The 18843-nt window shown below is 38.2% G+C and overlaps 1 protein-coding gene across 1 annotated transcript in view; it reads left to right on the top strand.

Annotated features, from left to right (window-relative positions):
- LOC126859214 (protein outspread) overlaps positions 1-18843 on the top strand; it is a 189006-nt gene that overhangs the window by 138216 nt on the left and 31947 nt on the right.

Below are 18843 nucleotides of genomic sequence, written 5' to 3'. Positions count from 1 at the left end.
CAATATCGAGACTCTGTCTCTAACGATAAACTCTAACTATGAGGAATGATCCCCTGGACTACGACTCCATTACGGAAATTAATCGCTCCGCCGGAGCGAACGGTGCAAATCGTTTCAGTAATCAGTAATCACGGAGATGTACAGCCGTTGCTCGTCCTCTCTTTACGAGGCCTCCGTTTCCTCTCCCCTCCCCTATACGAAGCGATTCTTCGCTCTCCCTTTCGTTCTCCCTTCGAGAGAATACGCGTGTAGATCAGTGCCTCCCAATCTTTTTGCACGCGAGATTTTCTTACGGGTGGTCTCCCTCGCGGAAGCGCATCATCCTGACACGTGACCCGCCACGTCGCATCACGTGCAAAAATTGAGCAGGATTTTTTTATCGTTCTCAATTTTTTACTTACTATATATAAATCTGAAATATCTCTTTGTATTTGCTAAAATTTACTTGTAATATTTTGCTGTTGCTGATAAAATAGGGCGAGCAATTTCTAGCATAGCAATCGCCATTGCCAATTGGAATAAATTATTTTATTTATTTTGATATTCTTTTTATTATTTTGAATATTATTTTATTATTTAATTTTAAAGCCGCAAAGTTCTTATCTAGAATTTCAATATTCGCAAATATATATTTATCAATGAAAGCGCAAAATTACAAAGACAGGAAAATCGTCATAGAAAATAAAAAAAATAAAAAAATTAGCGATTTGAAAACTCTGTTGGATCTTCTCGTGTTTGATTCGCGTGCTAGCATTACAATCGTCGGCGATACTTTAATGACATTTTAACGATGCTTTAACGCAACCGTATTTCCGACCGTTCTCAAGGGGAGGGAGATATCTATTACTCACTCGTACTTTAATAGTCGGGTTCTTCGTGAAATGTTATGAGCGCGATATATTCTTATTCGCAAATCGTTTTGTCGGATAACATGCCGTACCTGATATGCACAAGTGGAAATTTTACAAGTGATAGGGAGATTAATTTGTTGGTTAATGAGTCGATAGTTCGGTACGAGGGGACATAATTACGGGGCGCGACGTAAAATTAATCGAACGGCTCCGGCGGTAAAAAACGCGATCCAACAGCGACGTTTTTCAAACACGGGTAAAAACGAGAGATAGGGAAGGAATACAGAATCGCGCGGATTGAGATTAACGAACGTCACGAGAAGAAGGACAGGAAAAACATAACTAAGTTAAATCAAGTGGCAGATTCAATTTAACGTTATATGAAACTCACTATTTATTCCGTCTCCTATCCCGTCCATAAATTCATTATAAGTCAAATGCTCAATCGTTTTTTATACACGATAAAATTGAAATCATCCAACGATAATGTATACAAGTATCTCCATAAATGTGCGTAATAGAATATTTTATGACATTGAACGATCATATGCAAGTAATATATAATATCTATAGCTCTCTGTATTTTTCCGTTAATATTTCTAGTGAACTGTCATGTGTCATGTGTCACAGCACATTTAATATTTAATGAAAATGCAGTTTTTGAGCATAAAGATAATTATTATTTCTATATATAATCCATTTAATCTGCTCAGTCAAGGTCACGTATTCGAGACTCGCGAGTGCTAACGATAATTAGCATGCAAGATGAAATTTCTCCTTGTTTTTCTGTCGTCAAACTTTTTGTCCCTGTCCTCTTACCTTTTTTCTCATTTCGAAGCGTGATCGACCTCGCCCAGCTGCTCAATGTACGCTAATTGGTGCGTTCGCTGCGTCGCGATATTTTACTGTCCGACACTTAATATCTCATTTGCCGGCCATTCAGCAACGGCGGTGTATCTGGATCGCTTGTATCGTCTTAAAATTGTATTTTTGTACATTACAACGATTACGGCGAAAGTGACTTTTAATGCGAGTTTATTAATCTCTTCTTGTAACATCTTTTTCACTGTCGTGTGAGAGCTCATTGGCTAATCATTTGTGAATTATGTTTAAAATTATCTTTATATATTTAGAAATACAGGTTTACAGGTTTTATTTTTATTTTGTCTTAACTGAGTCTTGCAATAAAAAACTATATTTATTTAGCAATAAAGGATATTGCATCATTGAATATTGAAAGCAAATTGCTAAGTTTTATGATATAATCTTGATATAAACACGCGAGTTTCTAATCTATAATTTTTATTCATTCTGTTTTAAGCAAAGCTTTTTATCTTTCTAAATAATATTTATTTTAATAATATGCAAATGTAGGCATATGTCTCATTAGATCTCATCCTTGGTATTTGCAAAAATCGTTGTCAATTATATTTCTTGCCATTTCGCTCGCGCGCATCGATCTTTGCACGCAATCTTTTCCTTATTATTTAATTTACCGCTAATCAAACCTTCTTCAAGCGGAAAATAGAAGGCGCTGCCTGAAAACGAGTACGTTTATCCATCGCATGGAAGGGCACTTCTTCCGATAGTCTCTCGCGTGTTCGTGTTAACCCTTTAATTGATCGCCCGAAGCGAACCCTATCTGCCTGGCGGTTGTGAAAAGTCTTGATTTATTTTTGTCTTCTGTTACGATGCGAGTAGTAATTTCTAATTAAATAGAATTATTTTTTTCTATGTAATATATGTCATAATGTACGTTGGTATTTCAAAAAATATCCTCGTATTATTGTTATAATATTTTCATAACGATTTAAAAATTCAAGATGCTCGTAAAAATACAATAATTATATTTACAAATTGAAATTCACACATCGGTTTTCTATCGTGCATTTGTAATCTTCAAACGTCATATTATCTCTCCACTCACTGATATGCACTGTCAGCTTTCCTTGCAAAGCTTAACACGATAAGACCGTCTTAAGGTTTTGCTTGAGATATTCACGGCTCTCATACCGCGACTCTCTCGCGCGAAAACGGAGATGCGATTTCATTTCGAAAGAGGAGCGCGTGAGTAAACTGTTCGATGGGATAGCGCATCGTCGATTAGAAGAGAAGAAAGTTTCCGGTCGGCTAAATACGGCCGTATGATTGAAGTCGCTTGCACGCTTCTATGATCGGTAGTGAAGTCGTTTAGCGCGAGGTAAAAGAGGCGAGAACGCCGACGAGAGCGACGAGTGACAGTGACGGCGCAAAGTGACAGGATGCGCTGGACCGGAAAATTCTTCAGCAACGAGGAATGTAGAGTAGAGAACTTCAGCATGCCGTGAACATTCCGCTGAATCTTTCGCGCGAACTGTCCCGCTTGTAATCGTTGACACGTTGGCGAAATTGAGTCGACATCATGAAGTCGAGCTGTTGATCGTGTTATTTGATAAAGTTTTAGAATCTTATAAATTACAGAAAATTTAATTTATCTTTTTTCTTCCGCAAACGCGATAAGAGTAGATAATTCTGCAACAATTTATGTTCCCTAAAATATCAAAGAAATAATAATTAAAAGATATTATGTATACATATTGCATTCATGTATGTATAAGATACTCCTTTCTTTTATCGTTCTAACAATAACTTGCCGGTACAAAGTGTGTAACTTTTATTTTTATATCATCTTCCATTTTCTCGTGTGCTTTATCGTTCGCGATTATGTCGTCCTTATGAAGGCCAAGCCGTAGAATTCGCGCGATTGATTCTTCAGGCACGAAATTGCCGACATCTCGCGAATTTCACCCGCAGAAGAAGGATTCTACGCGTTCGAGCGATCGGCAGGAATTATTCCTTGCTAAATGAAAATAAAATCGTGAGCGAAGCGGCCGATTCTTTCTCTCGACGATCGTCGAAGGAAAGAAGAGCTTCCAGATCCCGCGTTCGCGAGAGATCTTTTCCTTCTCTCTTCTTTTGGCCGTTGTTGCTCGCCCTCGCAACGACAGGATAAATAAGGGTAACTACGTCTCAATAGCCTCCATGGTGGTTAACCGAGGAGCACGAGTCCTAATATGGAATTGCTTGCAACAAGCACCATCGCTATCAGCAATAGCACTGAAGCGAACGAAGGAAAAGGACGATGAGGGCGAGGATTTGGAAGAGGAAGAGGAGGCAAAGCGAAGGGAAAGACGCTAAAAGGAAGGGCAAAGAGTACTGTAAATTATTATTGCCGCTAGTTTTCTTGCTCGGCAAGCACTGGATAGTCTGCCTACTGCCGCGTTACTGCGCTACTTATTCTCGTATCTACCTACCCGCGGCAAGTCTTCTCCATCTTTTTCTCTTCGTATCCTCTCTTCGTCTTTCTCGGCCAAGTTCCGCGTCGCAGCAACGTCGTTGCTGTTCGCGACCGACGATTGCTCTTCTTTCTGGCTGCGATTGTTCCGGTATGTCGAGAGAGGAGGTACATTCGATAAGAAACGAGAGAGCCTCTTGGACGGCCATTGCGCTCGCGGGTTTAAGTCTCCTTTATTCGATTTCGCAACTCACTCTCTTGCACGGCCGCCTTCACCTGTCAATAATTATAGAAGTTTATGATGATTAACATCGTCAAGAATTGATCTATTCGCTTTTTAATCATATCAATCGAATCGAAAATTGACTCATTTACTTTTGTCCTTTCGTTGGATAGATGTTGAATAAGTATTTTTCAGAGATGTCTGTTTGGAGAAATATTAGTTCGAGAAGAGAAACCTAGACATTACATTGTCAACCTTGATCTTATGACACACATATACGAAGAACGGTAAAATGCACGTAAAACAAATACTACTACAAAGCTGATTAAGCATTTTATTTTTACATATTATTTTTATTTTATTTTATTTTTATTTTTATTTTATTTTATTTTATTATATTTGTATTTATTTAAAGAAGAGAAAAGATAGCGTATAGTTTTTTCTATTTTATAGAGAAAAAAAAACTATTTTTATATACTTTTTATTCCTTCGTAGAGCTATGTAATGATTTCATTACTCGGTATAATAACGTAACGATGTCAAGAACATTCTTACGATAGGACAAGTCCGCGATCTGTCTTCGTATTTGCTCTCGAGGCAAATATTTTACCGTTCTTTCTCGCGGTTCGTCAAACCCATTGTTCTCGTGTTTGCCGGGGAGAAAGTCTGACCCGCGAGATGACGAAGGATCTCTTAACATTCGGTATTATAGCCATTAATCTTCGGCCAAAGGAACGGTTATTGCCGACTCGTCGCCTAATCGAAACTCTACGATGTCTGACATCGCCGTCAATATCGCCGAAAGATACCGGAACTTATCGAGTAATCATCGAAAGTTGTTAGGCGTCGTCGAAAAACAGAGATTATGGCACAGCAAAAGGCACGGTTACGACACCTCCGCGACGATCGTTATCTTTATAAATGGCGAGAGAGCTGATTCACGAGAGCGTAGATTTGCCGTAAACCATGACACAAGTTTCGTTCTCCAGCGGGTGACGACGTAGAATGCCTTAGAAAATAAAATTCATTCAACTCATTTCATTCAATTCATTCAGCAAGAATTAAAAAGTACTATCTGGTATATAGAAATATTCTGCGCCTTCTCTTTTTTCCTCCGAGATTATTTAATATTAAATAAATTAATTCGAAATTCAACTTTAAAAACACATATCGAGAGATATTTATATAAAAAATTTTGAGCATAAAAGATATATGAGTGAAAAAATAAAGGAAATTATTTTCGATAATTTTAGAAAAATATAAATTTTTTCTTCTCAGAATGTAATTAAAAAAAAAAATATATAATTTTTTTATTGAAAAATATAATTATACTGCTGCGAAACTAACCGGTTTGCAGTTTCATTTGTATCTCGCAAGAATCCAAACGACACCCACTTATATAACCAGGGGCGTTTTCGCGAAGCGCGGTATGCAAGGTAGGATTAGTCATGCGGTCTGGAAATAATACTTGGAACGGTCATTACTTTAATTGATAAGAGATTCGTGTTTGCTTTGGTTGATCTACGAGCTGGCGTGGTAGTTGTAGTATTTTTCTTTGCCTCTATAACGCACTCGCGACGGCAAAATGCATTACGGAATTCCGCGTGTTACGGTAGCGATTATGAAGAATGTCGTTTACTCTAGGTATCTCTACGAGATATCAAAGCGGTGATTGTTTGCACCTGCACGGCGGAGAAAGGTGATTGCGACTGGTATTTATTAATGATACGACAAGTGGTATACTTTGCCGAAATTACAAAATTTTTATACATTTTCATCTCTCTTTTGCAACGTTATGGTAAGGAGTCGTATTCGCTTTGAATAATTATTTTGAAGTATATCTCTCTCATCAATATTGACGCGTACTTCAACGTGAATTTTAAGAAACTAAAGTGTGTGGAATGTGTACGTTGGCATACAAATTCGCGAACAGCTGTGAATTTCAATGGTCATATTTAGCTAATCTTCATTATGACGCTTACGCAACTTCAACTACCTTTTATTGTGCCTTACCATTGGTATCTGCTCTCACTGATATGTGCCTCACGCCCACTTATCTGTTCATTTTGCCGTTATCGCCTTTCACCTTCTCTCCTTTACGCAGTCGTCGCCGCAACGCTTCATCAATCCCCGCTCGTTTTCGCGCCGCAGCACGAATCGGTTAAATAGCAGTCCATTTATACTTCATTCAATTTTTTTTTATATCCTCGTATCGCTGACAGCCGTTTCAGGCGATATCGTAATCATGAAGATGTTATTCAAGTCACTTAACGTTTTGCTACGCGTACTTCGCGCGGCATGTTTGTAATTTCATCACGATTGGTCAGAGAATCAAAAATAATATCTCACTAAAATTATATAACTAAGAAAAGCAGTAATTATATTTATGCATGAAAAGAGGAAGACAAAAGTTGTATTTTGCGTAACATATGTCACATTTTATAACATTTCAAAATGAATAAATAAATTATCTGCTTAATTAAATTGAATCATAAGCAATTATCTAATCGTATAGATATAAAATACCTAGCTATTCTAAGACTAATGATAATATTAGTTTATTTTATTTAAATAAAGATACGTCTCGATATAAGTGGTTTAAGTAAGAAAAGAACTTCAAAATATAATTGCACAGAGATTCTCTCTTAAAGCTAATCGTCTTATTCGTGTATTAACTAGACATTTCAAGATGCAATTTTAACAAGGATCACACTCGGAATAAAGCGCAAAGTGTTAGCCAGCGGCTCGTAAATTCGCCGTAGCGAATCGTGTAATTGACGATCGGCCAATAAATAGCGTCTTTTTTATGAGACAATTGCCGAAAGAAATTGTCTACCTGTCGAGGATGATTTATCAGAAGCGGCGACGAAAGCACCTGCAACAAGGACTTTCTTCTCTACCATTGCTAGGTCGTGACACGCGAGGAGTCCTCCGTTTTCACTATTACGCAATCGAAGATGATGGTTGCTATCCTCCTCGAGGTAGCTTCGTGGTGGTGCAGCATCATCAGCTCTTCCTGGCCGACCCGGCCGACCAAATGTCGTGCGAATCGCGTTTCGCCGCGCGTTTTCATCCTCCTCTTACGTGGCCCGTTGCGTTGCGTCACTTTACATTCGTAATCCTCGACTGGGAAATCAGATCGGAAATAATTAATCAGTCGCTATTAACGCTAATGATCGCCGCGGCGGTCATTATACAATCTCGCATTACCTGGGAAACGGTGGCGCGCATATAAGTACGATTAAAAATCTTACTTTGTCTCGCGCATTTTATTCACAGTATCGTTTAGTGTTTAGCAACGGCACAACCGGTTTATATAACGCAAGGAGGAGGAAATAAAAAATTTTCTTCAAACAACTCGACACATTTCCTCGGACAGTCCGCCGTCGTGATGAGATTAAACTCAGATTGCAGCGCCTCGAGGTAATATTCGTTGATTAACCCGGCCACAATGAAGCGTCTCGTTGCGAAACTCCGATATTAGCCCGCGATAAAAATTACGGCCTAATACGTGCGCGCACTTTCTAATAGCGGGGCCTTTGTAAACCGGCACGTTGGACCGATCGCGCGCGAGTGACAAGTGAGGATAGGGTTAAATGTGAACGGCATTATATCCCCTTCGGCCTTGGTGTACCCGCGATTAGGAAGAGCGCGAGCCACGTAAGGTGAAGATCGCTTGTCATTAAGATTAATGATGTGTCTTGCGCGTAATTTGAGAGATTAAAAAGAAAAAAGAAGACAGTTATGTTCGTTCGTGCGCGGCGTAACGTTCGTATATTTTCTCGCGCGTAGCAATTAGAGAAAACTCACTTCTGCAAATTGTGCGAATATTGAAATTAATTAATTTTTATGCGAGATGAGGCGAGCGCGCTTTTCAAAATATTTGCATAACGATATCGTATCAATTTTGATCGCTTTCGATATAAGAAAAGGATCCTTTCGCGTATTTATGGAGGGCGCGCTAAGAGCACCTTTCGTCTTTTCAACAGATTTTCCAATTAACACGGCGTGAAATTCAGTCCGGGCGTAAAATTATCGAAAGGTGAAATCTCCATCGCTCTACCTTTATTATTATTATTCTCTCTCTTTCGCTCTTTCGCGACCTTTATAACGGAATCGCCATTATATTAGACGAATATGGTATTTTTTTATCGCCCTCGGAAATCACTCGGGGTGTGTCCGCGTACGATCGCGACTGCTTTTGATTCGCGTCGCATTATTGTATATAAATCGTGAGAGGAATAACTTGGCGAGAGAGAAGCATAGCTAAAGTCGTCGATGGCCGCGTCTGGTTTTGCGCGTCTAGCTTTTCTCGGGCGTGCGAGGCTCAAGAATGGGAATGCCAAGAGTGTGCGAGCTTCTCTCCGGGCGAGAGGAAAGAAAGCAAGAAAGAAAGGTACATAGAGGTGGCGCGGCAAAAAGAAAAATGCGACAGGGAAGAAGAGGAGCCCCGAAGCAGGAGAGGGAAGGCGTGACAACGGCTGCACTTAGCATAACAATATTTACTACTAGAAGAAACTTAAGAGAGACTTGAATATTCTATGCGGTGGCCTCGCCCAGGCCTTGCACAACCGCTCTCTCGCTCACGCTCACGGTCCCTCGGCTGTATAATTATGCACGGGGATGGGACAGCACGTGAGTGTCCTGCGTGTACGTATCTGCGTGCGCAGACTTCAACTCGTCAGAAAAAAAATACACGCGATTGAAGCTAGTACGCGCTCTCGAGACAACGTGATTTTCACCTTCATCTTGCGCCGTAATACCGGAGCCGTTGATCTCGCGCTAGCGTCAACTTGCATTTAAGTTATTACACGAGTACACATCACCTTTCTCGACACTGTTGATGAATCAGGCGTCCCTTTATGCGGATTTTTCTACGGCATCTCGACGTAACTTTTAAAATAATATATTATTGGTGATATTTTTTGATCTTCAAAAAATTCTTCGATTATATATATATGCTATTTATGTAAAAATTAGAATTGTTATTTGACAATCGAGTGCTTTTAATTAAAAGCGTTGTTATAAGAAAGTAATAGATATGAAAAAAAAAAGAAAATGTGATTGATAATTAAAACGCAATAATAATATTTTATAAAATAAGATATTTTCTCTATCTTTTGTTTTAGAAGCATGAGCAATTTTATCACGTTAAAATATAATTCATAAAAACGTTGCAATGGAAATAGAAAATTGTCATGGAAACGTCCGTGTAAAGTCTCGCGACAGGACGAGAGAGATACGCAGCTTCAACGAAGCGGCAAAGTTTCGCACCTCAAACCGCGGATGCGATGACAGGACAATTGAGTGAAAGGCGAATTGTGGTCGACGCGGTATCATCATCGCGTCCGCTCGCGCGGCGCTTGTTTGCGCTTGTCTTACGCGATATCGCTCCAAAGAAGAAACTCGTCGTCGACGAGAGAATAGGAAATAGAAGCGCGTTATCTAGGAAAGCGGCAACAATTGAGTTGTAGTCACGACGGGAGGGAGGAGAAAGAGGAAGACATTTACAGGACGTTTCGTCGCACGGCAGTTCGCGCTTGGTACTTGTCTACCTTAGGTTTCTTGATGAGTGAAAGTTTCGCAGCTACGATCTCGAGGCGGTCGCTGTTGTACGTCGTAATCGCCATCGAGGAAAAAATTGTACGCGTGCAAAAACGCGCCACGAGCGTTTTGTGCGTGCGCGTACGAGTGTGAATTTCTCTTTACTTTTTTTTTTTAATTTAGTTTTGAACTATATCTCATCTCGAGTATCTCTTTTAGAAATCGTCATTGAATTATTTTTAGAAAAGGTTTTGATTTATTATCTTTGATAATAGAAATAATTAGATTGATAATCATAATTGAAATAATTAAATTTATGTAAAATAACATCACGCAAATGAACGACGACGTGATTTCTCGAAGCTTTCCTTGCCATTATCTCAATTCCGAGTTGGACAAATGTATACTTTCATTAAGCGAAAGTGGCGAAGGGGTTAAATATCGATTTACCGTATGCCATACAACCGGCGAGTGACCTCTTCATTCTCTCTGGACACGCAGTTAAAGGATCATCGACGTTAGGTCGTGCTACATGTTATGCGGTCTGCTCTAACGCGTCTCTACGATATTTATTTTATCTGCGTTTAAAACGCATAATTGTGATTCGCTAATCGCGATATCTGTCCAAGGGAACGTAACGCTGGGATTTATAGCGGAAAGCAACTGAGAGACCGATCTCCGCGGTCGTAACGTTCACACCACTTCTCCCTCTTTCTCTCTCTCTCTCTCTCTCTCTTGTCGAGTTCATTGACGGGAATTGAAATGAATTCAGGACGATAAAATGACAGACCGCTAATTACGCACGGATATGATCGTGATTTACGTACACCGTCAACATCATAAATCGATATTATCTCGTGCATTTTACTTTCCTCTGAAAGAAACTTTACTTTAAATTTGTCATAAATCCGTTGTTTCGATCACACTCAGACTGCCTGATAAGGAATTTTTAAATATTTCCTTCCTTTTTGATAAATGATTGTTATCATTGTGTTTCTATACTCATATAATTTAGACGCGATTCTCGCATCTATCAATATTACAGATTTGTAAAACGTGGGAAAGAATAAATCATTAATAATAAAGAAAGCAAATAATCGGAGCGAATGACAAGCGGAACGTTTCGATAGCGAGGATTTATGTATGAGATTGCACGCCCGTGCAATAAACTCGTTTACATACATGAAATATCGCATTCTCGCCAAGTGATGTCTAGTGTACTAGATCTATACATATGTCTAGTATACTATTTATTATTAATGTCGTCGATATACTACCGGCTATCATCTATTATCATTTATTATCATTACAAAGAAACGAGACAACTTCTACTACCATTTATATTCGTAGTGATTCAAGAGTTGCATAAGCAACAACGAGCGGACATTATCAACCGTTATCATGCGCAGGTATTTGCATATCGAGTCTACATTTCGATTACCGAGATATTCGCCCATGGCTATCGTCCACTATCGCGCGATCGCGCCAGTCGTGTATCTCGGGAGCGTTAATTATATATCGTACGAAACGATCGGCGACGGCAGGTTCTTGCCGAAACCCGGAAAATCGGGTCGCCGGCTCTAATGCCCGGCTTCCGGCCCCATCAAGCGTATATATACGTTCAGACTCGCGACGATGCGAATTCCAACGGTGCCCGATCTAGCCGCGGGCCGCAAGTCTCGCTTTCTCTTGCCGCTGCCGCCATCTCGTTTATCGACTCTCGCCTTATCTAACACGCGACGCTTTACGATCCTTCATTATCGGGGCACAAATTATAATCCGCAAATAACGTTTGGCGTTTATGGTATACCGGGATGCACGCGCACACATACGCGAGCCGAGGCACGATCGTCTCTCGCCGCGAACCGCGAACACAATGCACACGCCGTCCCACGCCGTGGCGTGTGCGCTCTTTAAACACGTGTCCGCAGAAACGATCGTGTATAACGTGTCTGAGGAATCTAATTTATTGGCACGGCGCTCTCGCGCTCTTACCCCGTATATTTGAACGAACGAGAAAAAGAGAGATGGAACGGGAGAGGAGCAAAGGCAAAAGAGTGAGAGAAGAAAAGGAAAGGGTGATTGTGCAGAGAGAGAGAGAGAGAGAGAGAGAGAGAGAGAGAGAGAGAAACGCCTAGACAATCGACGAGAAATTAAAGTACCCGGCCGCGCTATTTCGTGGGCGTAATTGCCGCGACATGCACCGGGCACGATTGCGAATTGACAGACCGTTCTTCGAGAATGCGCCCGCAGCTTTGTCTGCGGGACGAAGCGAGAGTTACTTTATTAACACGTTAAACGTTACGCGAATTTCTTTCGATTATCCTCGCAAAAGTTCAGCTAAAGATCATCCAATAGATTTGTTCATTTGCGGCGAGAAAGGAACGTTTTAAATTTCACATTTAAAGTAGCTCGCGTATAAGTGTTTTAAATGTTTTATTAAAATGCGTGGGCATTTAAAAATTGCACATTGATATTTATATGATGAAACGCAGAATATCAAATATCGTTCATATATGTATAAAATAATTTATACGTCGCGTGATGCGAAATATAAAGGAAGAAGAAAGACCGATATATATGCGCCCGGTGACGTTTTTATATTGTCCCTTCGACGATAATTCGCGACAATTTAGTCGCAAAAGAAACGCATAAAAATGCGCGTGTCCCCGCCGAACGCATTTGCAATTCAGATGCACGCGAATCCGAATATGTTAAGGACGTCGCAGCGGTGGGTATATGTCTCCCCCGATGCAAATTATAGATAGCGAAATTCATTAGGCACACTGATCAAACGGTCCCGATGCGATCTTCCGGCTAGTCAGTTGGATCGTGAAATTTGAATTGACTTGCGTTGTCGTTCTATGAGATGATCGCGAAGACTTTCTAACATTATCGATATTGGAAATAAAATATCAATGTCTGACACAAATTTGAAAATGTGACATGTGTCTTTTAACATCCTTTAATATCATATCATGTACAATTTTATTACGCGCTGAGAGAAAGACTACCTGTTCGTAAATAATTTATGAAGTATTAACGATTAAAACACTTGCTGAAATTTATTCACGTTTCTATCCTTCTACACTGTTTAAAGATAAATATCCGAATGAGAGACATTAATGGGATTCATAATATTCATAATTAAATATTCTATTTTCGTAGAGAACGAAGACTGGTCGCATTTTAATTTTGCTTTGAAACTTCTAACACACTATTTATGATTCGATGACACGCCGCGTGTTTTGCAAACGATATTTTACACGTACTTTTCGTGAGAGAGCAACTTGAAGGAACTGTCAAACACGGCCCACGCTACTTCTCACACATGATCTCTAAACATATCGTCTCTCTCGTAAAAGCTCTTGATGAATTCATATGCGACATTGAATAATTTTCCGTGTAGAGTTTTATTCTGCGAGCTCTTTGAGCTCTGAAAACGCGCAGATATCGACGTGCGTGCGTCTCATTTTTGTTATTTTGTGATCATGTAAAATTGTTAGCTGAAAATACATTTTTTCATATATAAAATGAGATATATTGGATATATTGTATAAAAGATATATATATTTTATTAATTAATATTTTTCTTAGATACAATATATTTGATTGTGATTTGTATAATTTCTTCAAGATTCACATCTCTAACAAATTAATGAAGCCTACATCTTATTACAATTATAAAAAATATTAAAAATGAATAGTGTCTATGTGTGCGATAATAGACTTTTTTATCACTATTTAAAATTATACATATTTTTTTATATTTTATATGTGTTGTGCAAAATTATTATAAAGCAAAAATTTTAATAAACACATTGTTCATATTTAACGTTTTACTAATATTACGTAATCACCAGATTTGTTTTTTTGTTTTCAATTACACGAGTCGAAGTTATAAGATTTGATTTCTATCTCAACATGAAAGACGATTGCCGCGGTGAGAAGCGGCTCTTATCGCAATTTATTTGCGGAAACCTCGCGCACTATCGCGGATGTAATTAGCGCCAATCACAGCGCAATCAAATCCCCTGTCGTCGAGGCGCCAGCGTGATATCGCTGGCAGGCGAATTACCTCGCATCGTTTGAAGCGCGTTTGAACTTGGCGATGATTAGTAATTTAAGTAACATTTCGCCCAATATCTCGAGTGATATCTCTTTCGTGTCGTAAAACGAACGGCAGGGTTTCGTCTCGGATTTTCTCAGTAATCGCTTTTCCACCGTTAATACAATATCATAATCCACCGTAAAAGTCGGGAAACATCGTTTAATTTTATCGAACAAGACATCAACGATGAAAAATAAACTGTAGAATCTTTAGATAATGAAGTCTTTTCTAGTTTTCATTTATTTCTCGTTTAAACTTCTCTCATAAAATTTTCTTTTACATTAATTTTATTTTGCAATATTATTATTCTTTTTTTTTTTTTTTTTTTAAGGAAATATTTTCTTCCTTCGAGAAATTCTTAGCGACAATTATATAGTAATGTGTCTATTATCTCGCTAATTCTATGACATTCGAGTATTAATTATAAAGGAATCTGTAGATCTAATCTCGATCGGAGATTAGAATGGATTTCCGAAATACATGGGCAGCCACATTGTTTACTGTCTCTGAAAGAATTTAAAATGCGATCGATAAGAATCGGGCACTTACTCGACTCGCTCGGGCGTGAAATCAACTTCTGTACTGCACTCGGTTAGGCATGAAGTGTTTGTATATACAGGCACTTTCTGGATATAAAGAGAGAAACGCCGTAGTGACGTAGTGTCGCAATTAACTGCTTCTACGGAAGCCTCGCGTATATAAGGGAAAGACCTTTTAGTTTCCTATTAAAATATCATTTGCCCGCGCGCGCGCGAGGTGAAACATTAATCCGCTGACACATCGATAATCGAGGATTTAATGGCGCGTAGCTACTCTCTCTTCCTCTGAATGTAATATTAAGCGATACGTCTCTCAGTTTGTACTTTGCGTATGAAACGTATAATTTATCAATTAATATATACCCTAGTAGGCATAATATATATGAAATATGATAACAGTTGTCATGGTTGAAATGCGCGATTAATTATAAGTCTTACGAAAATATTGGAAGATGTCTCAGTCTTAGTACTTATTAAACTTTAGTAAATTTTATATTTATAAATATTTTAAATATTTTATTGTTAGATATTTTAGATATTTCATAATTTTTCTATATTCTAATTGAAAATTATTTAATAGATTGAATATATGTGCAATTGTTTTAAGATAATTTGTTTAATATTTTTTTATGCGTTAATTACTCATTTTTTAATCACAGTCATAAACGGAATAGCAGGAATTAAAAATAATCCGGATTGAGAGAGCCTTTTGCAGCCGACGCGATTGATTCCAGCTTTGGTTGCCGCAATTCTTCGATCGCTTAGCGATCGATCATCGATAAATATCGCCTTGCTTCATCATGTCGGTTCATTGGTCATGTAACGGCGTACAAATATTGAAATTTACGATTCGTGCATGCAGGCACGTGGTGGTGCTCGCTTATTCCGGACACGTGTATATGTCGGCGCGTGATCGCGCAGCGATATATGGTGCCCCATTAATTTATATATGAGTATACTTTACAAAAGCATTAAGTGCGTGCAATTGTTTGTAAAATCGCTTTGCTTCAATGTAACATGATCAGTCGAGAAATCAATACTTTCATCTTCTGTTACACACATACGAATGTGTTCTGTTTATGAGAGAGAGAGAAATCGTTGTAAAATTTCGCATAAATTTTATGATATATATAATTATATCAAGTTCTATTACGGCTCTTTATAAGTTTTACGAGCAGGTTTTACCTGCTCGTAAAACCTGCAGTTTACCTTAAAAATGCTTAATGAGAGTAACTTCATTATGTGATTAATACATACAAAGAACTAAGTAATAAAAGCATTTGCAGAATGTATTGCAATATTCAAATTATTTAGATGCATCACGATTTTTCAAATTATTAATAAGCGTATTCAATTTTAATTTTGATAGTTATATTACGTGTGTGCTGCAATCGAAAGTATTGCTTTCACATCAAAGCATCCATGAGCGCTAACATGACCTATTAAGAGTCATTTGCGCTTTGCACTTTACGATATATGTACGCTATTGTAATTGCATGTACGATACGTGAGAAAATTAAGCTTGAGAAATGTTTGTAATTTTGAAATTATGATTATACGTTATACGATATTTCTGACATTCTATCCTCTCTCTTTTCTATGAAAAGAAGCTGAACGATACTTTGATATGTACGTCATCAATCTTAAGCACGTGATCTTTGCGCGTTTAACAGGACATATCTATCGCAAGTTTAATGAGTCTCTTATAATATATACCGCCTCTTTGCTGTACCAACGTAATTATTTCGCTGCATGATGCATGCGCAAACAATTAGAAAAATTGGCGTGAAAGGGAAAAGCGTAATGGCAGCTGTGTCTCGCGTGCATTGTGAATGATATCGTATTTACATTTTAACGGATGTTACCTGTGTGTCGATGGCCTCATGTTGTTGTTTGGCTATATAACGTTCGTGACTGTACAGCAAGGCTTCTAATGCGATACGCTTAATTAGTTTAGCGTTTTATTATCTCGGGATGTTTTCAATAAACGCTCTCGTTTGACTTATTGTATTATCTAATGCTATAAACATAAAGAAAATATTTTATTTATTATTGTCAGGAAAATTATTACTATTATTTTATTATTTATTATCAATAATTACTAATAATTATAGATTTTAGATGTTTATAATCAACTATATGTATATGGACATTAAAATTCAAGTATATGAATTCCACTAGTTTATAAATTTCACACATTTTTTTGGTGCCAGAAATGGAAAGAACTTTTTTAAATATATTTTAGGGCGCTGAATCTAAATCCACAAGAAAAAAATGGTCTATCAGATTTTCGAGAAAAATGGGCTTGTTGAAATTCCCCAAACATTTTTTACCATTTTTTAAAAATTTATAGCAGACGAATCCATGCAAGAGACTTCAAACTGAACTCGAATAAAAACTTGGACATTGGACGTTAATATAAAAATACCGAAGCTTTTACCGCAGGTATCATCAAATCCCAGACGCGCTTTGTTTTTAAATATAGTCGCATTGTGTCAAGAGAACGACTGTATCATGCAATTCGATTGGAGATTTAATATTTTTATATTAAAGTACAATCTTCAAGCTTTCATCTGAGTCCTGTTTAAAGTTTTTAGCACATCGAATTTATCTGGTAAAAATTTTCAAAGATGATAAAAAATGCTTTTCTTAGGGGTTTCAAGTTTTTCTCGGAAACCCCTGACCTGATAAAAATTTTTTGATAGTACATTTGTGCTCAACGTTTAAAATTACTCTAGAAACAATGTTCAAATGTTCTGGCACGGAATCTTGTAAACTAGTGTTATCTACTTTCCATAAATTTCTTCAACGTGATGTTATTCTGCAAGTGACAAGCAATCTTCTACTATTTAACTTTCTTTTTACGTTGTATCGTGGGTTTTAGAATTATTGTCTTCCTCATATCACGTACTTTGTGTCATCCTTTGCACTGTCTCGAAGTTTAACAACGCTCGTTACGTATTATGTATCTACGCAATCATACGTTCGCATAAAACATGAGATGTCGTTTGTCCGGAACACGATCGCACTCGTAATCGCATGCCGACATACCAATATACAGTTATACAAGACATTGTACGAGAAAGAGAAAGAAAGAGAGAAAGAGGGGCAGAGAGAGAGAGAGAGAGAGAGAGAGAGAAAGAGAAAAGACGCGACGTACGCTTATTGCTTACCGTTTGCCCAAAAGAAGCGCGCTTAACGAACGACTCGAGGAAAAATCACGCGACGCGTAAGGTATTAATTAAACGACATAACGGCATGAATTACAATGATCCTCTCCCCATCCCTGACGAACGTGGTTCTCAAAAATCACGTTGATTATTACATCGGTCCCATCTGGACGTTGAAAAAAGAGCCACTCGACGTTTACTGCAGGGTATAAATAAAGCGAACGTGATTTCCACATTCCAAGGTATATTCATAGTTTGAGATTTTTTTCGAAATCTCTTCTTTTACATCACTGCAACTTTCTTTTGCATTTCTTCTATTTAACATCCATTTTTTTTTAGCAAAGGACGAGAGATTTTTTTGGGATAGTCTGTGTTTGAATGGCGGAATATTCGTTAGAGGCCTTTTCTTACCGCGCGCACAAAATCTCGTCTCGGGTGCAACGTCATTTAGAAGTGCGATTCAAGCTACGGCAAGTGATACGTCGGTACACATACATATATGTATAGACCAGGCCGCGCGGCTACTCGTTAAAATACACCTGATTACCGAACATTACCGTGCCGAGGGGGTAATGATCGCTGCACTTGCACGTAATAGAAATCGCTCCTCGACCGGCCGCGAGAGCGAGAAGAGAGCGGTTCGCGTGTCGAAGATCGCCCGCATCTCTTACCAGCTGATCCGCGCGTTCGCGCATCATCGTGTCAAAATTTTTATCTCTTGCGCTATCAGATAGCCAGAAACATTTCGCGTGAAAATATTTTTATATTTGTTATGCATCAAATGCGATATCGATTGGATCAATAATATTCTTGTTTCTTTCAATAAATAAAAAGGATATAAAGTCTTTTTGTTGATCATCTTTAATAATTCTATTTGAAATTATATAATTATATATTAATTCAAAATGTATTACAAATAGGAAATGTGTGCGACTTAAAAATTGCTAATAATTTTTTCCAGTATCTTTTTAATTAGATGTACAAGAAGGGAAAAATTTGCTGTCAGAAAATTGAGGCAAGAATATTGGAGTAATTTAAAGTATTTAGAGTTCCTTTCGTATACGTTACGGTAAGGATACGAGATGGTTTGAAGGAGAGAATCATGCCAGTGTTTTGCATCGCAAGCGGTTA

This window comes from Cataglyphis hispanica, chromosome 3 (genome assembly GCF_021464435.1).
Source record: "Cataglyphis hispanica isolate Lineage 1 chromosome 3, ULB_Chis1_1.0, whole genome shotgun sequence".
Lineage (NCBI taxonomy): Eukaryota > Metazoa > Arthropoda > Insecta > Hymenoptera > Formicidae > Cataglyphis > Cataglyphis hispanica.
The sequence above is the reverse complement of the archived record's forward strand: the minus strand, read 5'-3'. Positions and strand labels throughout refer to the sequence as shown.